Below are 8,419 nucleotides of genomic sequence, written 5' to 3' on the forward strand. Positions count from 1 at the left end.
TCATGATTTATTTTGGTAAGTTATGCATTTTTAAGACTTAATCTATTTCTTCTATGTTATCTAATTTGCAGCATGTGAGGTATACTGATTAAAACAGCATAAAGAACTTCCACTACTAGGTTTATTCTTGCCATTTTTGTCATGGATTAATTGGCCACATAAATATGGGTTTATTTCTTGGCTTTTTATTATACTGTTCCATTGATCTATGTGTATATTTTTGTACCAGTACCATACTGTTTAGATTACTACAGCTTTACAGTATATCTTGAAATCTGGAATTGTGATACTTCTGGCTTTGCTCTTCTTTCTCAGAATTGTTTTGGCTATTTGAGGTTTTTTCTAATTTCATACAAATTTTGGTGTTATTTGTTTTGGTTTTGAGAAAAATGCTGTTTGTATTTTGATAGAAAGAGGATTGAATGGACCATTTGACAATATTAATTTCCAATTTATGAACAGAAAATGTCTTTTCATTTGCACCATCTACAATTTCATTCATAAGTGTTTCATTTTTCAGAGTACAGTTCTTTAACTTACTTGGTTATATTTATTTCTAGGTATTTTATTCTTTGGGTGAAATTGTAAGATTTAAAAAATTTTTTTCTCATTCTGACCTTTCCACACAGTCACGCTGAGCTAGTACTCATGCCTGGAATCAGGTTGCGACCTTAGCCACACCTGCCACCTGCCACAACTTTTGGATCATAGACCCCCACAAAGTGAGCAAGCTTTGGGCTTTCATGAAAACATGTAAGCAGGATCCAACCATCCTACACACCAAGGAAGTGTGCTTCCTGGGGGGATGAGTGGAGAGCATGGGGGTGGAGTAAAATACCACATGCTATTCATAAAACTAATTTAGAAAGCAATATCTAGGAAGACAGAACAGATAGTAAGAAGGCAGAGGAAAAAATAAAGCTAGACAGTGAGGAAAGTGATACAGAAATTGACAATGAAGTTGTGATTGAACCAGATACTAATGCCCCTCAGGAAATAGAAGATGAAACTGTAGAAATAAGTGAGGAAATGATGGATCAGGAAAATGATTTATTTTTTTTAATGTTTATTTATTTTTGAGAGACAGAGCATGAGAAGGAGAAGGACAGAGAGAGAAGAAGACAGAATCTGAAGCAGGCTCCAGGCTCTGAGCTGTCAGCACAGAGCCCAACACGGGGCTCAAACTCATGAACTGCGAGATCATGACCTGAGCCAAAGTCGGCCGCTTAACCAACTGAACCACCCAGGAGCCTCAGGAAAATGATTTAAAAAGTGGCTGCTATCAATGCTGTAAATGATGGCAAACTACAGAAAGCCATTGACTTGTTCACAGATGCCATCAAGCTGAATCCTCAGTTGGCCATTCTTTATGCCAAGAGAGCCAGTGTCTTCATCAAATCACAGAAGCCAAATGCTGCCATCCAAGACTGTGAAAGAGCTATTGAAATAAATCCTGATTCAGCTCAGCCTTACAAGTGGCAAGAGAAAGCACACAGACTTCTGGGCCATTCAGAAGGAGCAGCACATGATTTTACCCTTGCTTGTAAACTGGATTGTGATAAAGATGCTAGTGTGATGCTGAAAAATCTTCAACCGACGACCCAGAAAATTGCTGAACATCGGAGGAAGTATGAGCAAAAATGTGAAGAAGGAGAGATCAAAAATAGAAAGTGTTAAGAAGGAAACAAGATGGTGGAGAAGTAGGGAGCTCCGTGCATTTCGCTCGCACCCATCTCTCAAACAGAGAAGGTCTGAAGCCATAGGACACTAAGCCACAGGAGTTTGGGAAGAGAAAGAGACAGAGTACACTGGGAAGGCAACCTCATAAGTGGGTGAGTGTGAACTGGGGAAGATAAAAGCGGGCTGGGACTGGAGACATGGAGGGAGGGGAGGGAACCCCCTCGCGGGCAGCTGCGGTGAGTGGAGGGGAAAGTAAGAGCGGCTGAAACTGCCCATAGAATTGTCCCTGGAGAAGAGAAAAACCTTGGCTTGGAAGGAGAGTGTTTTTAGTTCTATCTGGGTTGCTGACTTTGAACTAAGTGGTCCCAGAGGGCACCAGGAAAAACTGCTCTGCTGTACTCCAGCACCATCCCCGGCGGCACGGAGGCTTCAGTCTGAAGCTGTGTTCACGAGGCTTGACCCCTGGCAGTGCGGAGGTGCTGGCCCTAGGCTGAGTTCACCAGGCTTGATCCCCTGCAGGGCAGCACGGAGGTGGTAAATCCCAGGCTGTGCTGCCGCTTGACATCAGCAGATCTGAGGCTGCGCAGCTTCCNGAACAAGCCAAAATGACAAAACAGAAGAATTTTCCTCAAAAGAAATTTAAGGAAGAAATGACAGCTAAAGAACTACTGAAAAAATATAAGCAACATAATTGAACAAGAATTTAAAACAATAGTCATAAAATTAATCTCTGGGCTTGAAAAAGGCATGGAAGACATCAAAGAAACTATTGCTTCAAAGACTATGAAGCTTAAAAATAGTTGTGATGAATTAAAAAATGCTATAAATGAGATGCATAATAAAATCAAGGTGCCCAATGCATGGAATGAAGAAGCAGAAAGGAGAATAAGTGACTTAGAAGACACAGTTATAGAAAAAGAGGAAGCTGAGAAAAAAAGAGATAAACTTACCCAGGACCATGAAAGGAGAGTTCGAGAGCTCAGGGATACAATCAAACAGAACAATACCCGTATCATAGGAACTCCAGGAGAGGAAAAAAGAGGGAAAGGTGCTGACAGAGTCCTTGAACATATCACAGCAGAGAACATTCCCAATCTGGGGAATGAAACAGACATTTAAAACCAAGAGACATAGAGAACTCCCCTCAGACGTAACTTTGCATGACATATCATAGTGAAACTGGCAAAATATAAGGAAAGAGAGAACTGTGAAAGCAGCTAGGGAGAAAAAGGCCCTAACATACAAAGGGAAAACTATCAGAATGGTGACAGACCTATCTACTGAAAATTGGCAGGCCAAAAGGAATAGAAGGAAATCTTCAATGTGGTGAAAAGAAAAATAGGCAGCAAAGAATCCTCTGTCCAGCAAGCCTGTCGTTCAGAATAGGAGAGATAAAGACTTCCTAAATAAACAAAAACTGAAAGAATTCGTCACCAGTAAACCAGCCCTACAAGAAATCCCGAGGGGACTCTATTTCCAAGGAATACAACGTACCAGAGACACCACCACAAGCATGAATCCTACAAACAACACAATGACTCTAAACCTGTATTTTTCAATAATAACACTGAATGTAAATAGACGGAATGCTCCAATCAAAAGACATAGGGTAGAAGAATGGATAGAAAAACAAAATCAATTAATTTGCTGTCTACAAGAAACTCATTTTATACTGGAGGACACCATCAGATTGAAAGTAAGGGGATGGAGAGAAATATCTATCATGCTACTGGAAGTCAAAAGAAAGCTGGAGTAGCTATACATATATCAGACAAACTGGACTTTAAATTAAAGACAGTAACAAGGGATGAAGAAGGGATTTATACAATAATTACAGGGTCTATCCATCAGGAAGAGCTAACAATTATAAATGTCTATGCACCAAATATGGAATCACCTAAATACATAAAACAATCACAAACAGAAACAATCTTATGGATAAGAATATGCTAATAGCGGGGGACTTTAACCCCATTTACATCAACAGATAGATCAACTAGACAGAAAATCACTAAAGACACAATGGACTTGAATGACACATTGGACCAGATGGATCTGACAGATATATTTAAAACTACATCCTGAGGCGATGGAATACACTTTCTTCTCAAATGTGCATGGCACAAACTCCAAGATAGATCACCTACTGGGACATAAAGCAGCCTTCCATAAATATAAAAGAATTGAGTTCATACCATGCACACTCTCAGATCATAATGCTTTGAAACTTGAAATCAATCACAGGAAGAAGTCTGGAAAACCTCCAAACACATGGAGGTTAAAGAACACCCTAATAAAGAAAGAATGGGCCATTCAGGCAATTAGAGAAGAAATTTAAAAATATATGGAAAAAATGTAAATTAAAATACAACAATCCAAACTCTATGGGATGCGGCAAAGGCAGTCCTAGAAAGAAAGTACATTGCACTCCAGGCCTATTTCAAGAAATTAGAAAAAGAGCAAGTACAAAATCTAACAGTGTACATAAAGGAACTAGAAGGACAGCAACAGCAGCACCCCAAACCAAGTAGGAGAAGAGAAATAATAAAAATCAGAGCAGAAAATAACAATATAGAATCCAAAAAGCAATTGAACAGATCGATGAAATCAAGAGTTGGTTTTTTGAAAAAATAAACAAAATTGACAAACCTCTAGCCAGACTTCTCAAAAAGAAAAGAGAGAGCACCAAAATAGACAAGATCATGAATGAAAATGGACTTATTACAACTAACCCCTTAGAAATATAAGCAATTATCATGGAATACGATGAAAACGTATATGACAAAAAACTGGACTACTTAGAAGAAATGGACAAATTCCTAAACACACACTCATACCAAAATTCACATGGGAGGAGATAGAAAATCTGAACAGACCCATAACTAGTGAGGAAATTGAATCAGTAATCAAAAATCACCCAACAAATGAGAGCCCTGGGCCAGATGGCTTCCCTAGGGAATTCTACCAGATTTAAAACAGAGTTAAAACCCATTCTTCTCAAGCTATTCCAAAAGATAAAAATGGAAGGAAAACTTCCAGACTCATTGTACGAAGCCAAAATCACATGGATTCCCAAGCCAGACAGAGACCCAGAAAAAAAAAAAAAAAAAAAGAACTACAGACCAATATCCTTGATGAATACAGATGCAAAAATCCTCAACAAGATACTTATGAATCTAATCCAATAGCTCATAAAAGGAATGATCCACCATGATTAAGTGGGATTCATTCCTGGGTTACAGGCTTGGTTCAATATTCACAAATCAGTCAATGTGATCCATCACATTAACAAAAGAAAAACCATATGATCCAGTCGATAGATGCAGAAAAAGCATTTGACAAGATATAGCATCCCTTCTTCATAAAGACCCTCGAGAGAGGTACCTGGGTGGCTCAGTCAGTTGGGCGTCCGACTTCAGCTCAGGTCATGATCTCGCAGCCTGTGAGTTCGAGCCCCACATCAGGCTCTGTGCTGACAGCTCGAAGCCTGGAGCCTGCTTCGGATTCTGTGTCTCCATCTCTCTCTGCCCCTCCCCTGCTCACTGTCTGTCTCTCTCAAAAATAAACATTAAAAATTTAAAAAAATAAATAAAGACCCTCAAGAAGGTTGTGATAGAAGGAACTTACTTAAACATCATAAAAGCCGTCTATGAGAAGCTCTCAGCTAACATCATTCCTCAATGGAACAAAACTGAGAGCTTACCCCTGAGATCAGGAACAGGACAGGGATGTCCACTCTCACCACTATTGTTTAACAGAGTGCTGGAAGTCCTAGCATCAGCCATCAGACAACAAAAGGAAATCAAAGGCATCAGAATTGGCAAAGAAGTCAAACTTTCACTTTTTGTAGACAACTTGATACTCTACATAGTAAACCTGACAGACTGCACCAGAAATCTAGTAGAACTGATCCATGAATTCAGCAAAGTTGCAGGGTACAAAATGAACATACAGAAATCGGTTGCGTTTTTATACACCAATAATGAAGCAACAGAAAAAGAAATCAAGAGACTGACCCCATTCACAATTGCACCAAGAACCATAAAATACCTACCAATAAACCTAACCAAAGATATAGGAGATATACATGATGAAAACTACAGAAAATTTATGAAGGACATTGAAGAAGACACAAAGAAATGGAAAAATATTCCATACTCATGGGTCGGAAGAATAAATACCGTTAAAATGTCATTACTACCCAGAGCAATCTACACATTCAATGCAATCCTCCATAACTTGCACCAGCATTCTTCTCAAAACTAGAACAAACTATCCCAAAATTTGTATGGAACCACAAAAGATTCCGAATAGACAAAGTAATATGGAAGAAGAAAACCAAAATGGGAGGCATCACAGTCCGAGACTTTAGCCTCTATTACAAAGCTGTAATCATCAAGACAGTATGGTATTGGCACAAAAACAGACACATAGACCAATGGAATAGAATAGAGAACTCAGAAATGGACCTACAAATGTATGGCCAACGAATCTTTGACAAAGTGGGAAAGGGTATCCAATGGAAAAAAGACAGCCTCTTTATCAGATGGTGCTGCGAGAACTGGACAGCAACATGCAGAAGAGTGAAACTAGATCACTTCCTCACACCATACACAAAAATAAACTCAAAATGGTAAAGGACCTGAATGTGAGACAGGCACCCATCAAATTCCTAGAGGAGAAAACAGGAAACAAACTCCTTGACCTCAATCGCAGCAATCTCTTACTTGACATATCCCCAAAGACAAGGGAACGAAGAGCAAACATGAACTCTTGGGCCTCATCAAGAGAAAAAGCTGTATGGCAAGGGAAACAATTAATGAAACTAATGAGCAACCGGCAGAATGGGAAACGATAGATGCAAATGACATATCAGATAATGGGCTACTATCCAAAATCTATAAGGAAATCACGAAACTCCACACCCGAAAAACAAATAAATAATCCAGTGAAGAAATGGGCAGAAGACATGAGCAGACACTTCTCCAAAGAGGACATCCAGTTGGCCAACAGACACATGAAACAATGCTTAGCATCATTCATCATCAGGGAAATAGAAATCAAAACCACACTGAGATACCACTTCACACTAGTCAGAGTGGATAAAATGAACAAATCAAGAGACTTTAGATGCAGGCAAGGATATGGAGAAATGAGCACCCTCCTACACTGTTGGTGGGAATGTAAAATGGTGCAGATCTTCTGGAAAACAGTGTGTAGGTTCATCAAAAAATTAGCAAGAGAACTCCCCTATGACCCAGTGGTAGCACTGCTTGGAATTTACCCAAGAGATACAGGTGTGTTGATGCATAGGGGCACATGGACCCCAGTATTCCTAGCAGCACTCTCAACAATAGCCAAAACATGGAAAGAAACTAAGTGTCCATCAACCAATGAATGGATCAAGAAAATGTGGTATATTTATACAATGGAATACTACATGGCAATGAGAAACAATGACATCTGGCCATGTGTAGCAACATGGATGGAACTTGCAGGTGTTACGCTGAGTGAAATAAGTGAGGCAGAGAAGGACAGATACCATATGTTTCCACATATAGGTGGATTAGGGGAAGTTAACGGAGGACCGCGGGGGAGACGAAGGGGGGAAATAGTGGGGGAGAGGGAGGGAGGCAAACCATGAGAGACTCTTGAATGCTGAGAACAAACTGAGGGCTGATGGGGTGGGGGAGAGGAGAAGGGGGTTGATGGGCATGAGGGAGGGCACTTGTGGGGATGAGCAGTGGGTGTTATATGGAAACCAAGTTGACAATAAACTGTTTAGGAAAAAAAGAAGAAAACCTCTGTATCATACAATGCAATGGTATATACATATGTTATTTTCTTAAAGTATCTTTAAAGAAAAAATAGATGTTTCTATGTATTGTATATCATTATGTATACATTATGTATACATTATTCAGTTCTGTAACATGAATGCTGTTATTTAAATAAAACAATAGTAAGAAAATTAAAAAAAAAGTGTTAAGAAGGCTTGGGAAGAAAATGAGAGAGCCCAGAGGAAGAGAGAAACCAGAGGATAATCAGGAGCTCCATAGAGCTCTTTACCAGGTGGTTTTCCTGGAGGAATACCTGGTAATTTTCTGGAGTAATGCCTGGAATGACAGGAATGCCTGGGCTCAGTGAAATTCTTAGTGATCTAGTGGTTCTTGCAGCGATACAGGATCCAGAAGTTATGGTGTCCTTCTAGGATTTGTGGCCTAGAAACCAGCAAATAATGTCAAAACACCATAGTAACCCAAAGGTTGTGAATTTCATCAGTAAATTGTCAGCTGAATTTGGAGGTCAAGCATAATGGCCTTCTGACAAATAAAGCCCTTGCTAATGGAAAAGCAACTTAGATCACCTAGTGGATATTGCAATAACAGAAACTAGTGTACCTCTGAACTTCTCATAGAGAAAGATAGGGTGCTGTGAAGATAATCCCTGCCCCTCTCCCCCACATGCAACTGAAACATTTTACAGTGGTTTGCCATTAGGGTATTCATTCAGATAATGTTTTCCTACTAGAAANCTTTGATCTGTGTGTCTACTTTTGTGCCAGTACCACACTCTAAGAAATGGTGTAGGGAAAACTGGACAGCAACATACAAAAGAATAAAACTAGATCACTTTCTTACACCATACACAAAATAAATGCAAAATGGATGAAACCCCTAAATCTGGGCATGAAACCCTTAAAATCCTAGAGGAGAACATAGGCAATATCCCCTTTGAC

General features: G+C 39.5%; 1 pseudogene; it reads left to right on the forward strand.

Moving 5' to 3' along the window:
- The first annotated feature begins 711 nt into the window (after positions 1-711).
- LOC144230538 (putative protein FAM10A4) lies at positions 712-7,996 on the forward strand (annotated as a pseudogene).
- Positions 7,997-8,419: the final 423 nt, after the last annotated feature.

The sequence above is a fragment of the Crocuta crocuta genome, unplaced genomic scaffold, assembly GCF_008692635.1.
Source record: "Crocuta crocuta isolate KB4526 unplaced genomic scaffold, BGI_CrCroc_1.0 scaffold1555, whole genome shotgun sequence".
In the NCBI taxonomy this organism is placed as follows: domain Eukaryota; kingdom Metazoa; phylum Chordata; class Mammalia; order Carnivora; family Hyaenidae; genus Crocuta; species Crocuta crocuta.